At 51.7% G+C, this 23,365-nt stretch overlaps 1 protein-coding gene and 1 long non-coding RNA gene across 2 annotated transcripts in view; one reads left to right on the top strand and one right to left on the bottom strand.

Moving 5' to 3' along the window:
- The window catches only part of SSBP3 (single stranded DNA binding protein 3), a gene marked incomplete at its 5' end in the record, with an annotated part of 169,266 nt that overhangs the window by 35,784 nt on the left and 110,117 nt on the right, over positions 1–23,365 (top strand). The window lies entirely within an intron of this gene.
- LOC117800567 lies at positions 4,800–22,867 on the bottom strand. The gene is made up of 3 exons (XR_004623114.1): positions 22,728–22,867; positions 21,961–22,089; positions 4,800–4,894 (listed from the first exon to the last, which is right to left on the bottom strand). It is a non-coding gene; the product is annotated as an uncharacterized LOC117800567 (long non-coding RNA).

Below are 23,365 nucleotides of genomic sequence, written 5' to 3'. Positions count from 1 at the left end.
TTTCTGGAGGAAGTGCCCTCTAAGAAGGAGGGGTTGGGGGCCTTAGTAGTACTAACTTCTTTAGCCTTGACTTTGTGTCGCTTGGTATTCACATCATTCCGTGTAAACTGGCACACTAGAAACTCTGAGGCCAGAAGTGTACTTTTTTAGGTGAGGGTCTGAGACAGAGAGAGGTGAGGCAGCCTGCCCTAGGTCACAAAGGGTGTAAGTGTCCGAGCTAGGATTGGAGCATAGGCATTCAGTGCCCTTAATGGCTGTGTTGCACGGCTGGCGGGGGTGGGGTGGGCAGGCAGCTGTTGGCAGAGCTGGGGATGGCAGGGTGTGCGGACGTGGGGAGTGGCAGTTCATGACATGGCTGGAGAGGGTGTTGGTCAGCAGATAAGGGAGCACCTAGAGCCACTACTATCTGTGGTAGTTGGGCCTCTTCTCGTCCCCGTTCTGTCACCTGAGTGGGGGAAGCATCTGCCCTTCCTGGCATCCACCCTGTGAGTGACAACTCAGTGGCTCGTAGGCAGGCTTCCCTCGGTTCAGCCCTTCCCCTTAGCTTCTCAAAGAGTAGAGTCTTACTGGTGTTTCAGTCATTGCTTTTTTGAAATTCATTCCAGAAAACTGACTTCTAGATTTGTCTTAGACTAGCCATTACACACACACACACACACACACACACACACACACACACACACACTATGCCTACCTTCCTTGAAGGAACCATGTTGGTGACACGACCTAGCATGTCCTCCCCTCTCGTACCTGTGGCTGCCAAGGCCCTTTCGACATTGTGTGTGATGCCCTTGCACTCTGATTGCTTCACCATGAGGCACAATGGAGCCTCTGTCAACATGCCAGCTAATTAATTTTCACTTGGTAGTATTGCTTCATCTCCGTGCGCTGTTCATGTTGTCCGGTGTTTTCCCCCATGCGGGTTTGAGGAAAGCTCTGGAAAGGGCAGATGTGGATTCTGACCCTCCTGTCCCTTCTGTGAAGTCTGGGTCTTTTCCATGTCTATCACCCTCTCAGCCCGATTTCCACAGCTGTTTTGGGGAGAGCGCTGGTCACTCCTTTTGGGAGAGGTCTTAATTATTAGAGTGTTAAAATGAGCACAGACTTCACTAATTTGGTCTCCTCAAGGGCAGAGTTGTGTGAGAACCAAGAGAAGCTGGAATTGCAGGCAACTGGTAAAAAAGACTTTTGGTTCACTACTGCCAAGTTCACTATTGCAGTGGCAAGGAGGAGGGGTCATCTGCCTGGGCGGGGAGAGGGCAGGATTTGTAATTAGCACATGTGCTTTGGATATGTGGAAGGGGTATTTCTAAAGGGCTTAAAATAGTCTGTCCTTTGAATATGAATTTGCTTAGACCATCCCAGGTCCTCTTCGCCTCCCCATTTTTTACATCGCTGATGTTAAACCTGGGCCAAGCATTAACATTTGTTTGTAGAATTTAATTTTCTGTTGATATTTTTTCCTGTCGCCAGTGTTTTGTTTTGTTTTTTGAAGATTTATTTATTTTTAGAGAGAGGAAAAAACATGATGGGGGAGGGGCAGAGGGTGAGAGAGAATCCTAAGCAGACTCCCCGCTGAGCTCCAAGCCCGATGAGGAGCCCAACTGGGGACTGGCTCTCATGGCTGCCTCTCGTAACTGCAAGTTCGTGACCTGAGCCGAAACCAAGAGTTGGATGCTCAACCGACTGAGCCATCCAGGTGCACCTATCGCTGCTGTTTTATTTTGAGAAGCCTCACCCGTTGCTTTGTGTTAAAAGGAGTGCTGGGTTGAAAAGCAGCAGGCATCTCCCAGGCTTTCTAGCAGTCTGACCCTGGCAGGTCACCTTCTCCTCTCCGTGCCTCGGTTTCTCCATCTCTGACGTGGAGGTGCTGAACTAGCTGTCTTCATTCTGAAACCTGGCTACTATTACACCCTTTGTGGACTCTGAAGGGCCAGGTAGTAGGTATTTTAGGCATTGTGGGTTGTATGCTCTCTGTTGCAACCAATCAGCTCTGCATTATAGCACAAAAGCAGCCGTATAGGATACAGAAATGAAGAGGTGTGTCTGTGTTCCAGTAAAACTCTTAACAAATACGGGTGGTGGGCCTCATTTGGGTTGTGGGCTGCATTTGGCTTGTGGACCTTAGTTTGCCAATCCCAGCTCTAGAGCGTTCTCTTTGGATTTTGTTATGTTTTCTCGTGCACAACACTAGTCTGCAGGGAGGAATTTCTTACTTGAGTTAGGGACCAACACCTGAGGCCTGACCTTGCCAGGAACCTGGTCTGTCCCCTGTGTTTCCTCTGGTAACAGGGGAGGTGGCCTGTCCAGACTTCTCTGGAGAGCAAAAGTGCCTAGCTGTATGCATATCGCCCTGTTCTGAAGAGTTGTAAGATATGGTAAATCTGAGCTTAAGTCTGATGAAGGAAGCTGTCTACCACAAAACAGCATACCTTTCCCATATCCTTACCCTGTATATTTTCTCTGTGATACACCTTTACAGTGAGAGGGAAAAAAAAAATCAAACCCTGCTTGCTTTTGTCACTATATGGCTTTCTTCGTAGTTTATTTTGACATTAAAAAAAAAAAATGGTGGTGTGCAGGGTATTGTGCTCCCCACTCGTATATAACGTCTAGTTTCTTTACGGGGCTATTTCTTTGAGGGCCCAAGGAGACTGTGGTTAGTGAGGGGAAAGGAGTATAAATAAAGGTTACTCCTCTTCTTTGTAACTGTCAGTGTGGTATCAGATGGCTGATTTGGTAGTAAGATTGTTTCTCATGTCTCTGAATTGTGCTAAATAATACTTTTGCTCCAGGTGAAGAAATGCTCATTATTTGCATTATTGCTGAAGGCTGTGCGTGTCCTCCCTTGGCCCTTCCCTTTTGAGTGGAAGAGAAGGGAACCCTTGTCCCCATTTCCCAGATTGGCAAAACAAGGCAGTATGCTGTTAAGAGCTTTGCGGTTCTGGATTGAAGACCTCACATGGCTGCGACAAGCAAATGTCTTTATCATTTTCCTGTGGAAACTGAGATGTGACTCAGCAAACAGTCGCTGGGCCTTCAGGGGCGCTGCGCTAGAGTGGGCTTCCTAAGGCCTGGTACCTCCAGTCCCAGGAATGCCCTGCAGAGAGTGGCGCATCCTGATGGCGAGGCTGGCAGGCTTCTGTCCCACCCCTCTCTCCCAGACGCCCCACGGCAGCATGTGGTCTGAGTGAAACAGCAGTGTGCTGTGCAAACGTACTTTGAGACGGGTCACTGTAGCCCACCACCCCCACCCTGTCAGATTAGTACTCCTGGGAAGCACGGGAAGCACGCGGCTCTTAAGAAATGCAAGTCTCTGCTGTTATCTGTGGGGAGAGAAAGAGGGAAAAAATTCACCACTAAAAGCAGAACTAACCCCCAGGGCAGCCTAGCATGTGGCTGAGATACTCTGGCAAATGTTTGGACAGCTTAAGAAGATAAACTAGGACTTAAATAAATAAAACCAACTACCTGGTCTATGAAAAAAGTTAGATTTGGGGGCCTACTATTTCCTGAAGCTCTCAAGGCCGCGAGCACATGGGGTGGGAAATGGACCATTGGATGTTCCTTCCTGGTGGAATAACTTCCTTGTCCTGATTTCAGGAGCCCGGGCCTGCGTGGGGCGCGCCTGGGGGAGCCTGGGGTGGGGTGGGGGTTTCAACCAGGTGGAGTCCTCACTCGTCCAGTGGACTGCCGCTGACTGTGGCCCTGAGGAGGGCCTCAGCCCGGATTCCCTTCCCCCACTCATTAGCTAAGTCACTTTATCCACAGAGCAAGCCCTGGTGGCCCCCACTCTTTGCCAGACCTGTTTTGGGGGATGAGAGGACTGTCGGTGGAGAAGTCTGCTCTGTGGACTAGCACGACTCAGTGGGCACGAGGAAGTTTTTTAATGTAACCTCTACACCCAACGTGGGGTTTGAACTCACAACCCTGAGATCAAGCGTTGCACGCTCTGCTGACTGAGCCAGCCAGGCGCCCCGAGGAAGTTTGTTCTTAATTGAGCACCTAGCACCTACGTGTGTCGGGGATGGTCCAGGGGGGTCTGGTGTTGTCAGCGACCACCCAGCAGGCTCTCGGGGAGCTCCTGGTCCAGGGTGAGGAAGTGAATGACCCGGGAGAAAAGGGAGGGATTTTTCCCTTGCTAGGATACTATTTGTATGGCTGTGTGGATTTGTGGTCTCCTCTGCTTGTCCTAACCATGGAGGTGAATACCTAGGTGAAGGTAAGATGCCATCAAGTAAGATGCCAGACTGGGGATGAAAAGATGTAAATTCTAAATTTTGCCTTAAGCCATGCAAGAAAACTTTGCCAGGCCTTACACCCCTCTTTCCTGAGCTGTTTTAATTCTGCCCCCCAGTCTCTTTCCAGGAGAACTTCTGGTTGCACCCTCATTTAGTGAGGAAGGGAGAGGTGAACCTGGGTGGGTGGGTGGGGTGCTTGACAACGCCTACCAGTCCGGGAGAGTTAAAAATGAGGCCTTTTACCTTTGAATGATAACACACATTGCCCAGCAGTATCATAGTGGTGTGGAGGGCCCGAATGTGTCCGGTGTGTCTAGTAAGGTCACTTGTCTTGATTTGGGCTGTCACTTCTGCTGCTCATAGGTGCTGTGTCGGTATATACCGCTGATTACGGTTGCTTGTGTTGCTGGTGGCTGGGCTGTGGGGAGGAGGGCCTGCCGGCTCCTTACCTCCTCTCCGAGGCCTGGGAGGGCTTGCTCTATTGGGGGCAGCATTTCTCTGCTTATTCCTCGCCAGCCATCAGTGTGGGTTGAATTGCAGCTTCAGGAGGGCTCTTGTCTTCTTATGAGGGGTGGTCAGTTTTCAAAATATTTCCCGTTTTCTTTAAACCTCTGTCCCGTCTTCTGAGAAGGGAGCAAAAAGCTCGAGATGAACTGCATAAGATAAACATTTTTATCTTTGTAGTTAGGACAGGCCAAGGTGCAGATCATGAATCTTTGAATAGTATTATTTTGTGAACTGGTCTTGATTATACTCTGTTCCAAATTGGCACCCGTTGAGGGTAGAAATATTTGTAAAATGTAGAGCTGGAAGGGACATGGGTCACCTCACTCTGTAGTGACCTTGCGCAAGGGGCTTTTACATGCATTAGTCTATCATCCAGGCTACAACCTGAAGGGGTAGCTAGGCGTGGGCCCCCCCCCCCCATTTTGCAGACGAGGAAGTGGAGACTCTAGGAGGTTTGGTGACATCCCTTAAGTCCTGCACCTGGAGCTGAGCTGGGATTTAAACATTTGGGCTCTAGAGCCCGTGTGCTTTCTGTGGCACCACACTGCCTCCTAGCTTCCTCCCTTGTGGGAGCTCTTGGGGAGGACCCAGGCAGGCTTCTGATCAAAGCTATTTGTAGGCCGGCTCCCCTGGATCACAGACTTTGGAGCACATTAGAACTGCTTGGGGACCCCTGAGCCCTTTGGCATTATCATTCTACAGTTGAGAAAAGATGGCCTGTAGAGAGAAGTGACTTGCCAAGACGGTACAGTGAATGTGTTCGCTGATGCTTTTTAGATGTTTTTGAGTGCATACCGCGTACCAGCGTTCTACCACATGATTGAAGATAAAGCAGCGAACAAAACAGACAAAAATTCCTACCGTTGTGGAGCTCACATTGAGGGTTCCATATTCCCATGCCACAACTTCTTACCCTAAGCTTCTAGGCAGCTCCTTTATCCCACCATAGATTCGGGGAGTGCAAAAATAATTTTCGTGTAATATTTTGAGCCCGAACACAAGGAGAGAGGTGAATCAGCAGGAGGAAAGAAGTTATGTAATTGACTCCAAAACTAAAGGAGAAGATACTTTGCTTATATGTTTTCAATACCCATTCTTTCTAAAAGTGTTTCTTGAGCACACATTATGTGCTGGGCACTGTTTTATGTCCTAAGCATTCAGCAGGTGAACAAAGCCCTGAAGGAAGGAGTAGCAATTACAGTACGCTTGGTTCTCACTGAAACCCGTCGGCGACCAGAGGCCCCGCTCTGACTCCCTGGTGATCCCCAGTTTGTGATCTGAACATTGTCTCCGTGTAGGTGGTGAGTGTTGACTGCTCTCTGCGGCCCACCATCTACCGGCAGCACGCCAGGTTGGGTGATGCTGGTGCCCCCAATGCCAGCGTGGCAGCTTCGCCCCCTAAAAGGATGAGCACCGGCCTGTCTCATTTCTGCTCTCTGATTCTGTGCTCCACTGAGGCACCCTTACCATTGAGTGTTAATATAATGGAACTTTCTTTCTTATCCTGTGTCTCAGTCACCACCAGCAGCCTTTGGCAGAAAAACAGTGACCTCTGCAGCCCAGAGGAATTTGACCAGGGATGTCTAGGGAAACTTTCTGTTGATAAAAAGCCCTCTGCAGGTTACTGAGGGGCAAGAAGAACATTTTCATGACCCTTAGGAGTCTTACGCCTTTTTTTTTTTTTTTTTTTAATAAGGAAAGTCAGCTTTAAAATATGAAAGGCCTGAATGCTCCCCTTTGCATTTCCCTCCCATCAGTGTTTTATCAGTTACTAACCTCTACTGTCCCTTTTGAACACAAGAGCCTCCCTGGCCCAAGTTTTCTCTCCAGTGTCGTCTTCACCTTCCGTGATGGGGAACACACTACCTGTGGGCTGGCACATTTCAGTTTTAGACAATTAAAATTAGTTTCTGTTCCTGGTATTACCACCACCAAGTAGAAAGACTCCCCTCTTCCTTACGCTTTCTTTTTGGGGGGGGTTAATTATAGCAGCTCATTCATGTTCTCTGTTCTTCCCCTAAAACTCCTCTGCCTTCCCCCAGTGGGTTTCCGTTTAAAATAGCTCCTGTTCTGTTTCGGAAGGCTTTTCTCCTGGCTTCTGGTTTGCCAGTGTTCTTCTGAAAATGTGGCTTCCAGAACTGACCTCCAGCCCCACTCTTTGGCCTGGCGCCCTCGAAGTGTCTGGAGCTGGCAAGAGGGAGAAGTGTGGCAGGGGCAAAGATGCTCTCGAGTCAGGAGCTGGCCGTGATCCGCTTTGCTCTGTGGTAGGTATTAAGTACGTTCCCAGGCCTGTTTCCTGCTTCCAAATGCCAACGTCTCTGCCTCTTATGTGAGGTTTAGCTTAATCCCCAACCTTACCTAAATGTTACTTCTATTATTATTCAGAGCCGTGGGTAGAATTTCCCTGTGTTGTTGAGAGCGTGGGTGGGGACGCAGTAGCGGGATGCCCACTCTGCCTGGAATCGTCTTCGCTGGGTCCTTTGTTCCAAAGCCCTGTCCAGCCAGGATGGTGCTGTTCTAATGTTGCTTATTAGGATGTCTTCAGAGATAAGACGGGACAACCTCCTCAGTTCACAGCAGGGGATACTGTGGCCCAGAGGGTAGAAGTCAGCTTGTCCCCGTTCTCCTGTCACATGGCAGGTGAAGTTCGCCTTCGTGGCTGGAAGCCAGGCTGCTGGTCTCTTTTCCTGGTGCTCTCTCTACCCTGGAGTGAGGCTAGAGTGGCAGCACTACGAAGGGCCTTTAGTTTAACAGTTGTGGAACGGTCAAGGAGGCTTCCGGCTGGTTAGCCCTGGCCGACAGGTACGGGGGTTTGCGCAGAAACCCTGAGGCCCTGCCCTTGCTTTCCTCTCTCTCCACCTGAACTGGGCACGCTGGCCAAGCCTCAGGGGCACACCTGATGAGAGTCCAAGAGTACAGTGTATCCGTCAGATCCCAAGGGCCTGCCGTGCACAGGGCAGGGGTGGAGAGCTGGCAGAGTACCGGGCGTAACTGCCAGATGAGAGATGCTCCTTGAGGGCAGATGGGTGTGTTAGTCTTTGTGTTTGTACGCATGGTGCCTGGCACATAGTAAGTGCTCAGTAAGGATTTGTTGAATGAACCGAAGGATTTGGTTACACGAGACCAAAAAGTGGATAAGCTAGGTGGCAGCCAGCCCATCTAGGGGGCTAAAATGGAAAAGCCCATTCCTTTTTATGTCCCAAATGTTCTTGGAGCTCCTGCCCCATTCTGGACACCTCAGAGGGATATAGTGGTGTGGTCACAGCCCAGTCGCTGAGTGGGTTAGGAAAGGAAACCCTAATGTAAGGGCACCCTCATGTCCGGATGGTATGGGAAGTATTCTGTAAGCACTGAATGCCTAACTGCCTTGGCTTTGGAGCGTTCTCCCTTGAAGGGTCCCTCCCCATCTGCTCCTGGAAGTGTCCCCCAGGTATCATGGTGGCCAGTGCATGCAGCCCAACAATAAAACTCTAGCCGAAGCTCTGCCCTCCCTCTTCCCAGGGATGGGGCCTGCCCTTAGCCTCCCCCCACCCCACGGCCTTTCCTCGGCTTCTGTTTAACCTGACTGACTGACCACTCCGAGTGCAAAAGGCCTGGGTGACGGGTGGACATCGCTCCTCTCTGGGCGCCGTGCCGTTTGTGGTGCGTCTTGTTAATTATGTGGCAAAGAGAACATTGGGGCTTTAATTCACTGGACTGGATTTCCTCCCAGGTGTCCCCCTGCATGGGTAAGAGATGAGGTGGCCAGGCTGGCTGGACAGTGGTTGAGGGGGGAAGGTGACGGGGGTGGGTGGGGTTGAATTTTCTCCTTTTTCTCTGCTAATAGTGTCAGGACACTGGCAAGGCATCCCCTTCCTGCTCTCTAAGAAGCCCTACTGCAGCACTGCCCACTCCTATGTGGCATATCCTGCCCCCATCTGACTTTCTTTTTTTATTATTATTATTATTTTTTGAATATTCTATGTATTTATTTGAGAGAGAGGACCAGCCCATGTGAGCATGCAGGCAAGGGGTAGAGGGAGAGAGAATCCCAAGCAGACCCTGCACTGAGCATGGACCCGAGCATCAACCTGAGGCTTGATCTCAGGTTGCTGAGATCATGACCTGAGCTGAAATCAGAGTCAGATGCTCAACAGACCGAGCCATCCAGGTGCCCCCCCACCCCACTTTTTAAGTGAATCCACAGCCTTCCGTCAGGAGTAGGGCTGTGGTGTGTGCGCAACACAGTGGCCTCATTGGTCTCGTGTCTGCTGTGGGGGTGGGGTGGGGGGCGCTGTGCTAGGCACTCTGGGGAGACATGGGCAGCACCGCCACCCCCTGCTGCTGCCTGGCCTGTCCTTTGGGTCCCAGGGCCCTAGTCCCTTTCTTCTCTAAGTCCTCCCCCACCGACGGTGTGGTGTGAGGTGAGGGGGCTTCCCCCCACCCCCAGCGCTGAAGCCTGGCTGGCGTTTTCCTGCCCCTGTGTGGTTTTATTAAGTTTCTCCTGTCAAATCTGAGAGGCTGAGGAAAGTCATTTTAAAGATTTATTCCTGAGGGACCCCATGAACTCTGGTCGTTGAACACAAAGAGGGTTTAGTGGTTGGGGGTGGGTGGAAGACTTCCCCCTGAAAGGAGAGATGGAGAGGCCTGGGCAGTTGAGGGAGTGGACACCCCTGCCTGAGCATCTCCGATGTTTTGTAGATGCGGCGGGACCAGGGGAGGGACAAACTGGCCCCCTGAGCTCAGCCTGGCGTCCCTGTGCTTTGGAGCCTGCACGCAGTTTCCAGGAAGTGTGTGTGTGTGTGTGTGTGTGTGTGTGTGTGTGTGTGTAGGGGTTGGGGGGCTGGGGGGCTGCAGGGAGGGGGGAGCTTGTTTGGCAGCAGGCGCCTCTCAGACAACTGGAAAGTGCCAGTGCTTTGCCTGGCCATCTGTCCCCCTCCGCCTGGCTCCTGTCCGCCTTCTGCTTACCACAGAAGGGCCCGGCAATAGTCTGCAGCGCGAGGGCATGGAGCCTGGCCGGGAGGGGCAGGCACAGTCCCATCTCGCCTTTGTTTATTGCTGGCTTGTCCCTGGCTCCCACACTTTGCAGGACTTGCCAGGTGCACAAAAAGTTTGCTGCACGGCGCCTATCGCAGTGGTCTTAAGGTGCGGTGGCGGTGGGAAGGGAAGGTGGATGTGTGCTGCATTTCTTTTCTACTGTTTTGTCTGTTTGCTTAAGTGGGACCTTCGCCCTTCCCCCTGCCCACTGTTTTTCTCCATCCTTGGTTTAATTTGTGAAAGCACAAGCCAGAGCCGGCCAACTCTCCAGGGTTTGGGCTCGCCGGCACACCACCCTCCTTGAGCTAGTTAAAGGGTTAAATATTATGGGGAAGTTCAGCCGGCACTTGCAAGATATGGTTGCCGTAGCAACAGGCCTTCTAATCTGGTAGGTGACCTGAGAGACTGGAGAAGATGTAGGGGTTGGTTTGGCATTTCATTATTTCATGAGGCTGCCTTTCCAGCTGGTTTCTCTGCTGAGCTTAAAGCTTGCTGTTCCTGCCACTAGAATTACTGGCACATTCCAAAACAACAGTGTTGATGGCACTAGCAGTGCGTTAATGGGGGTCTGGCCAGGCAGGGTGGGCGGAGGAGAGGGAGCTGAGTTCTAGGAAACCGAATGTGGGGCTTGTCCCCTCGCACAAAGAGGAGGGTGGGGAGAGAAGGCTGTGCACTCGGGTTCGCTTTCCCGCATACAGTAGCTGCCTTCTTAAAACATACCGTGTAACCGCAATCCTGTTTTCTAGTGCCCTGAGAGGGACTGGCTTTTTAGAAGGATTTTCAGGGAACTTCTTTAGTTGGACAAGAATCCTTAAATTTTGGGGGGCCTCTTTAAGGTGAGGGGAGATCCCACCCCCACTGCAGTATCGGCACTGGGCTCTCTCCTCTTGTATTTACCTCCAGGTGGATGTGGTCCAGAAATTCAGTTCAGTTCAGCACAGCAGTTGCATGTTTCCTGTGTTCCCAGCCCTGTGCCCGGAGCAGTGAGAAGTGGGACCGACTGCTAAGTTTCATTCATTCACTCAGCTGCCATTTGTTGGGTGTTGCATGTGTTGGCCCACAGAGAAGGGGCAGGTCATACCACTCTTCTGGCCAGAGAGGCTCCCAGTCTGTGAGGGGCCTTCCTTTTAGGGTGACCTTGTACTGAGGACACCTTTCTCAGAGGGGTCTGCTCTGTTACTCGTCTTTTCCCCTTGACTGTGATTGCCCAGAAACCCACGGGCCTGATAACTGGCAGGCATAGAGGCCGTGCTTTTCTAAGCACTGTGTCCTGTGCGGAGTTCCGTGTTAGCCTGGGCCCTGGTTCAAAGGGATTTCCAATTGGTTGGCTTCCTGCGCTGCTTGCTTTTCTGAATTTCTTCCCTCTAGAGAGGTTGGGATTTGTGAGGGAATTTTATATGGCTCACTCCTTCTCCCCATTGAGAGAGTGAGCTCTGTGCAGAGAGTCCTGTGTGTTAAAGGCCCAGCCGGCAGCTGCGGAGGCTCACTGTTCCCATTTCATAGGTGCAGAAGCCGAGGACCAGAGGTCATGGCATAGCCACTCCTGGGGCTTCTGGATCCCAGACAAGGACTTGCCCCCGCTGGACCAGGTCCTGGTCAGGCTGTCCATCTACTGTGTGTATGGCAGGTGTGTGAGCAGTTTGGGCTGGAATGTGGGTCTTGATGGGTGAGAATGATGCCAGAGGTAAAGGGACACGCACCTTCATAAGACCAGGAGAGTCCATAGATAGTAGGGCACGCTGGTTGGGGGTTCAGCTTCCTGGTTCAGAGGGTCGGCTTGGGGCAGTAGAATGCGAGGCTCTCCCATTGCTGGCCAGTATGACCCTGTGTTGGGATGTGGGAGTACTCTTGGGAGGGCACATGATGTGCCACCTGCAGCCAAGGGCCTGCAACCAGCTCAGCTTCTGGTCCCTGTGTGCTTTGGGTAGTCAGTCCCATCTGCACCACAGTGTCCCGCCTGTAAAACACTGGCATTGACCTCCTCATCCTCCATCTCTCGACCATTTCTCGGTCCAGGTCTGGGGATGGAGGCAGCACCTTGGGGAAGTCTCTCTGTGCTTCTGGGCCTCGCACTGGCTTTTCAGTCACTGTAGGAGGTGGCTTTAGGGTTTTGCCTAGTTTATCTGGCTTGGGTATAATTTTGTTCATATCAGTGCATTTTAGTACATTTCAGATCCTTGCCTTTGGGCTGCACTGTGGGGGAGACAGGCCAGGCCACATCAAGGGGGCAGCCTCGGGACCCTGCCCACTTTTGTCTGACTTCCATGGAATCTGGAGACGTTAGTCCGAACTGGGTTCTGATTCTACTTGTGGTTCACTTGGATCCTCTAAGCTCGAATTTTCCTACAGGGAGAGATCTTCTTGGCTCTGGGGTAGGGGGGCTGTAGCAGGTATTCAGGGCCTCTACAAGTGAAGCATTTCAGAACAGCTAAAGGAAAAGATCTTCAGGGTTGAAGCTGCTGGGGTTGGGCTGTGTGTATGCATAAGGGTGTGTGTAGGTAAGTGGGTAAGTCACTGGGTGGACTGGGGGTGTGCGGGTTGAGGTGAAGATTTCTGGGACCTCGAGGATAGAAAAGTAGAGGTGATTTTGCTCTTTCCCACTTTGGCTTAGATTTTGGACCAGAGTTCTTTCTCTCACAATGGCCCTGATTTCCATGGAAAGAATAGATGTGCCGTGTTCTAATAGCTGAAGCCTCGTTGGATGCAAAATAAATAAAACAAACCGTATTCACTCCAGAGCTGGCTGAAGTCCTCAGAGGCCTGCCCTCCCCACGGCCGGGGTGCGTGGAGAGCCTTAATGGTTTCCTTACAGATGAGGAAACTAAGGGCCATGTAGGGAATGGAGTGACCGACACATGACCATCAGGGCCAGCTCTTCCCTCTGACCGACTGTGCCCATTTTCTCCCATAGTTCTCGGGTTTGCCATTCAGGTGATGCCCCTCAGAGTCTGCTTACGTTCTGTGGGATTGGGTAGGTTTTGTGCTTGTTATGTTCCTAGTTGAGCCTCACAGGTCTTGTGGAGGTTCTGTCATTAACCATCCTCTGTTTTAGAGTAGGAAAAAAATGGCAAAGAATTTACCCCCATATTGACATTTTAAAGCAGTTGATTGAGATGGGGGGGGGATTTCCTCAAATTTTGCATTGTCTTTGTGTTTCTATTAACAGTAATGATTGTAGTGAGTACAATGCCAATCATGGTAGATGCTCGGATGGCCAGAAAGATGAGTGAAATGCAGCTGCTTCCTGCTGCAGAGCCCAGTGAGGTGAGACTCAGGATAGCCACCCACGTTTTAGGTTTGCCTTGTTGTGTCAATGTTGCCATAGTAAGATATGAAATGGATGACTTTCTTCTCTGGAGAGTGGGAGGTGAGGGGAAGGGAGGTGGGGGTTTGGAGAGGAGATGAAGCCTCATAGGAAGTGGGGGGTGGCGTGGGCGGACCCAGTGGGGACAGTTTCTGACAAAGGTTCCCTCAGGATATTTTGTGGAAAAGTTTGACTCCTTTTCACAATGTCCCTTGAGGAACCCTCCACACCTATCAGCCAAGAAATTGGGACCCATTTGGCATTTCTGGAGAATGTCCCTTCCTGGGGTAACAAGTTACTTCTTGCTAGGTCAAGTAGGACTTGAATCAGTTTCCTTCAAGCTTCCTAAGGTGTCCAGTGCCAGTTCTGAAGTTTTGGGTTTTGAGGAGGAAACTAGTGTCTCTAGGCCTTTGGTGCCGTTATATACCTTGATCCCTGTCTAGCCCAAGGCTGTGCAGATGGAGGGTGCTTGATATGTTTTGTCTTTCATAATAAGGAAGCCTGTTAGTTTGCTGAGAGTTCCCACTGTTTCTTGGGAGTTCGCTATGGAGAATAAACTTAAAGATGTTTTGATGGGCGGTTAGGTAGGTGGGAGGGTGGGTTGGGTGGTTAGCTGGCTGCCTGAGTGAGTCGAGAATGCTGATCCAGGCTCGGGTGAGTCAGAAGTCTTTGCAAAATGCCACGTTACATTAGAGGACTTCTCAACAGCCAGGTGTACAGGCAGCAAGCAGGTCCTGAATCTCCTGAGGGCCCAGAGAAGTTTCTGACCATTTCCTTCTAGCATCTGCTGGAGGTTCCTTCCTGTTAGGTTGATCTGTTGAGGAACCTTGTCTTACGTGAGTATCCCACATGCCAAAGGGATAAGGAACAATGAAGGAAGGTTGTTTTTAAACTTAATTTATATTTAAGTTATCACAGCTTTACCCTTGAGATCTGTGAATTTTTAGCATTTGTGGCTTCGACAGTTGACAATTCACAAGTGACAGGAGTAATTTACAACCTCCCTGAGCGCAACTTTGATTCTTGGCCTGAGAAGCATCTTGGCCCCCTAGTCACTGAGCTGGTGGGTAAGCCTGGCGCACTGTCCAGTGCCCACAGCTCGTGGGCGCTGCTCATTCATACATAATCTAATTTCGTCCTTACAGTAACTGGGAGTTGGGTGTAATTGCTGTGGCTTTACACCTGAGAAAACTGAGGGAATCGTGTCCTATACATGCTCATTTTGAAAAGTAGAAGGAAGAAAAAGTCACCCCATCATTCCACCACCTGGACGAACACTGTGCTAACTTCTTTTGGGGGGGGTGGGGGAGTGGACAGGTGTATTTCCTCTCAGGCTCTTTTCCTTCTTGTTCATTTAGCTTTGCGTAATCATGTTCTAGGCAAAAAGCTCTCGTTACAAAACTATCAGCGAAGAAGCTCTGTAGGCTCTGATTCCAGACTCTGGGTGTTTTTCTCAGGTCGGTGTGGTTTCTGGAGGACCTAGGCATTGGGCTTCTCTCCACAGTCCCTGGGCCCAGCTGACCTGGGGGCTCCGGAGCGGCGGAGCGGCGGAGTGGCCGAGTGGCCGGCTGGCTGCGCGTCCCTGGCTCAGGCGTTGAGACCGGAGCAGGGCCCTTTGTATGTTAAGTAGTAGGTGATTGGAGTGCTAATGAATCAATTAGAAAATTACTTGCTGCTGAGGTTCTCAGCCAAACGAGGGTGTGCACGGTTTTAGAAAGCCGTCTGAAGGCCATATGCGTCTGAATCTCTCTTGGCTGTGGCCCTTGTAAATTGCGCGGCAGCCTTTCTTGGACCTGTTCATCGCTTGAGAAAAACAGGACCTCTTCTGCTTTGCAAGGGCTGCCTTGTGTGTGGGCCCATTTTCTAGCATGTACTTTGGTCCATTCTTCCGTGGTAAGAAAGGGTACCTAGTAACAGCATTTGTGTCTCACTTTGAAAGAGGACCGTTTAGGAGCCATTCCCTTCAGTCCTCTCCAACAGCCTTGTTGAGGGGTACTGTTACTATCGTGTGCCAATTTTTATGGCTGGCGGGACTGGAGCTCGGGCAGGGGAAGCAGCCTGCCCTCCCGTCACACGCCTGAGACGGGGATTTGGCCTTCAGATCCCCAGGTCTTCCAAATGCCCCTCTCCTGTCCTGCCTTTCCACACAGATGTCCCCCGAGTCCTAGATCTTGGTGGGTCCCAGTAGCCGCAGGTGGGGGGCTCGCAGGTGAGACACAGCCCTTAGGGGTGGCATGGTAAAGGCATTTCCAGTTCAGGATGCTGGGTGGTTAGGGTTTGGTGAGGTTTAATCTGGGGCAGGAGAGTTGGAGTGATAGCCAACAGCCCCGGCTATAGGGACCCTTGGTGGGTGTTGGATCTGGGGGCTCCAGATGGCCAGCAGTTTGTGTTATGCATTTCAGGACACTTGCCAGGGTGCTGGAACTGGAAGTGGGACTGGGTAGAGGGGAGAGAGGTTTAAAAAAAAAAAGTAGCATTTTTGTGAATCCTGACCAAAGTGGGAGCCATCTCTTGAAAAAGAGATCTGCAGAACAATGATTTTGATGTTTTTCTGGCCCTTCCATACCTGTTTCCTTGTTGGCTACCTGTCTCCTGTGATGGCACACCACCCCCCCCCAGCCCTCAGTTTATGAAGACGAGTAGTAAGGTGTCACTAACCTTCATCTGTTTGCTCCAAGAGGAGCCAGTGTGCTTTTCCAAGGCGGAAGCCAGAGGCAGCTCCGTGCTGGTTTCCTCCTTTAATTTGGCTTCATTCAGGGGGTCCCTGTGGCCCTTTCCTTCCCTGGCTGTGGGGGGCAGTATTCCTTGTTTATAACCTCAGACTTCTGTTCTTTGTTCAGTATGTCATGACAGTTTTGATACCTCTGCATGCAGCGGTGGGTGCCTTAGTTACCTGGCACCCAGCAGTTACTTTGTTCCTTTAACATTCGAGTGCTTGTCGTGTGTCTGGCCAGTTGTGGGTGCTGGGTGTCCAGCAGGGAACAGCACGGACGCTAACCCTGCCTGTCCTTGCGGGGCTGACATTCTAGGGGATGCTACTGTTGGAGACCTTGGGTCTCAAGGCAGTTCGTGTTATGCACTTCAGGACACTTGCCAAGGTGTTTGAACCCGAAGTGGAAATGGGTAGAGGGAAGAGAGGTTAAAAAACACCAAGCCGCCATGCTGGCTCTTTTTAATATGCCCAACATTGTGCTGGGTATTTTATATTTGTCATCACGTTCCATCGTCAGGAGAGCTTCATTAAGGCAGGTATTGTCACCCCAGTTTTGCACGTGAGGCCACTGAGAGCACATAGCAGGTGCTCAATAAATCTTGTTGGCCGGATGCATGGCATACAGCTTGAAGGCTGTGGAGGTGGGTTCCTAGCCCAGCCCAGGTTCTCGACAAGACAGCAGGCTGCCTGTCCAGTGCTTGCACCTGTCCCTTGAGTCCAGCTTCGTTTTGTGGATTGCTTTAAGTGGGAGTGCCAGAGCCTGGGAAGATGATGGTGCAAGTCCTGTTGTGGTCTGTAACCAACTAGTTGTGTATTACATTCATCACTGCCACTGTCCCTGCCAGAGGATTCCTTTGTTTCTGGTGGTTTCATAGAAGTGGAAATGACATTTAGCAGCTACTCAGCTTTCCCAGCGACTGTTGTCAGTCCCCTGGCCTCGCTGCTTGAGGCACGTTGGTGCTGCCATCTGAGTTGTGAGTGTCGTAGGGGAGTGAGACTGGGACCCAGGTGGCCTGCCTCAGGACCCCTGGTGACTCTGCTCCTTACGTTGGCAAAGGTGAGGCAACACGTGGAACCTTTAACCTCATTTGTCTGCCTGGCCAGCATCTTGGTCACCCTAACGTTGACTTGGCCACACCAAGTTTTAGATATTGAAAATCCCAAGCAAATAAAAGCCTAGCCCCGAGATGGAAGCCGGTTGGCTTTCTCTTTGTGGAAGCTCAAAATGCAACAGCTCTGTGGGTAGTCAGCTCTCGGGTGTGAGCCTGCTTGGCGGTCTATTGAAGTCAGTTTCCAGGCAGGCGTCAAGCTGGTGGAGGGGGGAGTTGTGAGCATGTGGCTGGCCGTGGCGGGCAGGGGAGATGAGGTCCACTTTCTTTCCGTCTTGTCTGTGCCCTTGACCTTCAGGGTCCTTCTTGAACTTTCTCCTTTTCTCTCTCTCTTTCTGCCAAGTGTCTTAATTTCCACCCACCTTCCACCTGCTTCCCCACATCTCTGCATTTCCTAATATCTTGCGCATTGCCTCATTCTCCTTGGCGGCGCTCAGTTGGCAGACAAAACACGGAGTCCACCACCCAGTAAGGATGACCTTGTGTCACTGTGACAGGACTCTGACCTGTCCCAGCAGATGGTGGAAGGTCAGGGGTGGTTGCATGGATGTGTGAAGGTGCGTCACATAACAACACTGCATTGGGAACAGTGCAGAGAGGGAGGAAGGGGGTAGGTGAGAGTGTAGTTGGAGGTCGGAGGATTGGAAGGAATTCAGGATGGATTCATTTCCTGGCCTGCGCACTAATAGACTACCACAAATGGGCTGGCTTTCCACAACAGAAATTCATTTTTTCACAGTTCTGGAGGTTTGAAGTTCAAAGTCGAGATGTCGGCAGGGCCGTGTTCTCCCAAAGGCCCTAGAGGAGAATCTGTTCTGTCTGTGCTTTTCTCCCAGCTTCTGGCATTGCCGGTAGTCTTTGGCGTTCCTTGGCTTGCCTCTGCCATCACATGGCGTCCTCCCTGTGTGTCCGTGGCCCGCATTTCTCTTATTTTATAAGGACTTATTTTATAAGTCGCAGGTTAGGTCCCACCCTATTCCAGTATGACCTCATCTTAACTTGACTGCATCCTCAAAGGTCTGTTTCCAAATAAGGTCACATTTACAGGTACCAGGGTTAGGACTTGAATGGATCTTTCAGAGGGACACACCTCAGCCCACAGCACAGGATGATCGTGCTGGCCCCATATCCAGAGAGCATGTGCAAACTCTGGTTTAAAGGGGCCTTAAAGACCCTAATTGGTTCTGTAATTTCAATCAGTCCAGGATATTCATGTCAGGAACCCTGCACATGCCAAATTCTGGGCTTGGCCTTGCTCAGAGGGGAGCGACTGTGTGGCCTTTACAGTGAGAAGCTTCTGTGGAGGCCAGGCTTTTATATGCACATACTTCAGGGATGACCTGAGAAATGCAGACAGGCTTTTTCCTTTCTGCCCTATCAATTTTGAGGCCACCTGGATCCAGCCCGGATTTCCTCTCCCTGCCCTCTGGAAGAAGGTGATGGGGAAGGGGGTTGGGAACCCCTGAATCTGGAGGTTCTTTTAGTGCTCAGTTTCCTTCTTCCGAGTGAGGGCAGGACTTAGAAGGTTTCTGAAGTGTGCTTCTTGGGGTCTGTTCCAGGCAGCCGTGGGAGCTGGGACCTGTTTTCTTGGAAGGGCAAACACTGTGTCATGTCAGTAGGGATGGTTCTTAATAGGGGCTCCTGTGTTTTGTTGTGGAGAAACGTAAAGCCAGGTGTGGGTTAGTGGCTTATACGTCGGGCCAGCCCCTTTTCTTCCCTCCCGGGAGTTGCCTGTAGGAGCAGCTAGAGAATTGAGATTAGTCTGCTCGCCACGCAGGAGAAGTCTTCCCACGACTTTACAGTCTCCCAGTGTCTGAGAAGGATTTCCACACAGATGACAAGAGTGGAGCAGAAAGCATTTGTAGCTATTGTGTTGGTGAAAACCAATGTAATGTAAATAGGAAGTCAGGATTATATGTATCCTCAAAACGCTGCCACTAAAAACCACACACGCCAAATGAAATTTACAACCATGCGCCTGTAGCCTTTAGAGCGCTGTCTGCAGGCGGCGAGGGCTTTGGCGGTGGCGGAATGTGGTGGGACTTGGTGCTCTCCGCCGTCCTTCCTCTCTTCTCGTCCCCCAACCCCCCACCCCCGCTAGAAAAAGAGAAGAAAATTAATTAGGCATTTCCCCCAATTTGTTCACCTCTTACAAGGCCTTCGCCACTCTGAAGATACAAAACATGTTGAGTCCAGAAGACGCAGCGCCTTTCTACCAGTCAGTACAGGAGGACAATCGTATGTCCCTAAATGACCAAACCCCAGGGGATCCAAGGAAGTATCTAGGATGGACTTTTAGTCTCCCCACTCTACCTCCAGAGTGATGGCTCTCCTGGGAGTGGCTTGGATCCCCCATTCCCAGAGGGGGCCCTCAAGAGTCCATTTCTGCCAATACTCCTGATGCCGAGACTGATGATGGGCTTCACACAGGTAGCTCTGTGAATTAGTTTCATGTCTCACTTGCAAGCAATATGGTGGATGTATGTTCATTGTGAAGGAAATTAGATAAAATTCTGGCACTTCCACTATCCAGAGATTAATATTGGTAATACCCTTATTTGTACCTTGCTGGTAGGACTTACTGTCTGAACATGTCCCTGCCTGTAGGAGGTCAGGTGCGGTGGGGTGGTATCAGTCCACTTGGCTGCTTGAGCCCAGCCGTCCAACCATAGTTGCCTCGTGGCCAGCACCCTCTCCTCCATGTGCCTCCTCAGCCGCCGTTGTCTGCCTGGCTCCTTGCCACGGTCTCCCTCCTTCCCCTCTGGTCTTCTCTTCTTGGGAGGTACAGACCACCTGCCTCAGTTTGCTAAGTTGCATGTGTTCTTCTGAGATTCTAGAACCTGTGCTGCACGTGGTTTCCCTTCCAGGAGGCTTGCCCACACGTGTACTCATCGCCTGTGGCCTTCCTTCCCGCAGCCAAGAGCTCTTTGTAACCCATGTTACCAAGAACCAATTTTTTTCCCTTGGGGAGAGGGGAACGGGGTGTAATCCTTGCTCCCAAGTCTTAGAGTCCAGGACTGCTCTGCCAGGGGGAACACCGTGTGTGTCCAGTATGGGATATGGCGCTAACCTTCACGGGCCCACAGATCCCCGCAAGACTGATGAGCTGTCCTCTCCAAACAGGGCATGTTCACATGTACAAACCACTAGGTCCAGGGATTTGAGGACCCTTTGAAGCCCTTCCCAGCGGCCCATGAGGGAGAGGCAGGCCCCTCTGCCTCTGGGTGTGCCCTTGGCTGGCATGGCCTTGTGGTGCCCATTTTGTCTTCCGTAAGATGGGTGCAGTGATAGCCACAGGACAGTTATGCTGTTGCGATAGTGACTGTGGTTGTTAGTAGCAGCTCACGTTAGGCTGTGCACCCACCCTTCCCTGCGACCCAGAGAGGGGAAGGTACTCCTGGCCCCATTTCACAGATGAGAAAACCGCAACTCAGGGGAAATAACGAGCCCAGGGCCAGAGCGTTAGAGTCAGAGTCGGGACTGCAGCAGGACAGTGTGGCTTGAGAGCACGTGCCACACACCGGATTTGCCCCAAGGAATGTAGTAGGTGCTCAGTAAATGGTAATGACAAAAGCCACGGGGGGGGGTTAGGCACCACCACCTGTTGGTTGTGGGGCTTCCCCTCCCCTGCAGGTCCCCACCTGTCCTGAGTATCTCCCTGATGCAGGATCCGGGCTCCAGAGCTTGCGGGTGGGTGGAGGCGAGCAGAGATCCGCCAATCCTGGGAAATGTGTAAAATCCTGTTCCTGAAAACCGGCCGGGTTCTCAAAGTGTCCCGGCTGGCGTGTTTTGCTAGTCACGAAACATGATCCATACGCTGTATTTTAGGACTTCCCATCTGTCGGCATAGGGAGGGTTTTCACTTGAAGGAGCTCAAAGCATGGCAGCGCACCGGGGGGGAGGGGGGAGGGGAGGTGGGCAAGGAGGATCTGTGACAGCAGGGTGGCTCTGCACCTCCACCCAGAGCACATTCTGCCTGGTTGGGGGACCTGGCACCTGAGGGACAGGATCGGGGTCCTTGGGAGTTTCCGGTCAGCAGCAGCCCAGATCCCTTTTCCCATTACTTCACTCAGTTTTTAGACTGATTCCCACATTTTAGTTAAGCAAACTGAGGTACAGGAAGGTTAAGTGTCTTGTCTGGGATTTCAAGGCTGCGCTGACGTTAGAACGTGAGTCTTTCGACTGTCCAGTGTCCTCTCGCTTCCCTGGGTCTGTCCTTCTGCTTCGGGGGTTCAACTCTGTAGGTGGTACAGGGCAGGGTGTGGGAGACCTTGCCTGGCAGCGGCAGGGAGTGAGGACAGGGAGGGGTAGGCCTGGCGCCCCACCCTGCTGGCTGCTGGCGGTGGAGGCAGAACGCCGAGAGGGCTATCGATCCACCCATCTCCTCTGAGGGGGGGCCGCAGCACATTCGAGGCTTTCTTTTTAAAAATGCAGTAACTTGACCGTAAGCAGGCCCCAGTTTAAAAATAAATAAATAAAAATAAGACAAGGCAAACAAGTGGGAGTGGGAGGCAGGGATAGATCAAAACCTTAGAAAAACTAAAATTGTGTTTGAGGAGGGTCCTTCTTGATGGGTGGGCCAGCTCCAGGTCAGGAGGCCATGCTTAGATTCTGGACCCCGAGACTGTCCTGCGCTGCTATGCCTGGGTTATCTCTATCTCCCCGGCTCAGTATGTGCAGGAAACTTTACCCAAAGCCAGAGGTTCCAGAAAACTGCCTCTGGGGGTTGGGTGGGGGATGGAGGAGGCCTCCCATAGAGTATGGCGGCAATCCATGGGTGAAAACCTGCCTGGCCTGCCCCAGCTTGGGCAGTTTGGTCTCTTTTTTTTGCCCTTAAGTCACCCTGGCCTTCTCTTGGTTTCTCACAAGCGCTGTTCCCTGCCTAGAAGGTGTGTCCCTCCCTTCGCTCGACCCCTGGTCTCTAATTTAGCACCAGCCCATCCTTCATATCTCAGCCCCAAGGGTACTTCCTAATCCTCCGTGGGTCAGGCCTCTTGTTATAGACCCCCAAGGCTCTCAGTACTTCTTTTTTGTAGTTCTGACCACAACACAATAAAAGAATTAACTTACCTTTTACAGCATTTAGCAATTAAGCTTGGGGAAGGCAGGGACCCGTCTGTCCTGGTCTGTCCTGTTTGCCCAGCATGTCCTGGTCTGTCCTGTTTGCCCAGCATGGCACAGTAAAGGGAGTAGCAAACCCTGGTGGAGGGGATAGATGGCAGGTCAGGGTCTTTTCTGTTTGGCCCATGGATGCAGTTTGCATGAGAATGGAGGGAACAAACATTGGAGAGCAGAATTCACTGATTTCCTAATGTTTCTAGAGGCACGGGCCCACTTCGAGGTCAGGATATGGCTTCAGAGTGGAGCCCCTAACACTTGAAACAGGGACACTTCTGCCCATAACCCCATAGGCCAGGGTATACAGCCTCCCGGAGCTCGTGCATCTCGAAGCTTGTCCCGGCCAACCTGTTCCCTTAGTGGGTGAAAAGACAAGGAGCCCGGAGAACAGGAAGGACCAAGATCACACAGCCTCTGAAGACCTTGATTTGGGCCCCAGTTTAGTCATTAAAGGACCGTGAATCAGGCACCCAGTGCCAGGCGTCATTTCCTCTGCTCCGTGTTTGTAGCAGCTCCGTTGGGGAGGCACCATTTGTGGAGGAGGAACGGAGGCCCAGTGAACTTGGTTGCTTACTTCCCAGTGCAGCAGAGATGGCATCGGAACTCGGGTCCTTCTGATGGCACAGCCCCGTGCCTCCCAGCAGTGACAGCCCCAGTTCTTGGATTGGCTCTGATGGGGACCCTGCCTCCTGCTAGCCAGTGGAGGCGTAGCGACTTACAGCAGGAGGCTCCACGGCTGCCGGCCATCTGTGCTGGGGGGACTGCTGGTTCGCAGAGACCCCCTTTCCTTGCCCACCTGGTTTCGCCTTTTTCTGTGTCCTTCCTCTCCACCTCAGAGAGAGCTGCAGAAATTCCTCTCTCCCCCTGCCTCCTGGAAAGGGACGGACGGTGATGAGGCAGAATTTGCACCATTCCGGGAGTAACTTTCCATTATTTGTGGCTAAAAATAAAACGTGCCCTTGCTCCTTACTGCCTCTGGGCTTTCTTTTGGGGTTTTGGTGGGAGCCACTTGCCCCTTGGTTCTCCCCTCCTTGCTGCCTGCCCCTCAGCGGGCATGGGGACTCCCGCAACCTGGGCACTTGGGTGGCCTTGATGCTGCTCATCCCCCCCCCCAACCGGGACAGGGCCCACAGGGCCCCCACGAGGAAGTGCCTCTACTTTGTAGCAGCAAACAGCCGCGTCGGTGGGCTGGCGCTCTGGCATGCGTGGGGACGCCAACTCCCTTTGCAAATATGACTGTAGCTGAAAAGAGACAGGCCCCTTTAGAGGGCTTTCTTTGTGCAGCCTGCTTCTTCCTGATATCTGGAATGCACAGAGGCAGGAGAGATAAATTAATTTGTTCAATTAATTTTGTAAA

The sequence above is a fragment of the Ailuropoda melanoleuca genome, chromosome 2, assembly GCF_002007445.2.
Source record: "Ailuropoda melanoleuca isolate Jingjing chromosome 2, ASM200744v2, whole genome shotgun sequence".
NCBI classification, from domain to species: domain Eukaryota; kingdom Metazoa; phylum Chordata; class Mammalia; order Carnivora; family Ursidae; genus Ailuropoda; species Ailuropoda melanoleuca.
The sequence above is the reverse complement of the archived record's forward strand: the minus strand, read 5'-3'. Positions and strand labels throughout refer to the sequence as shown.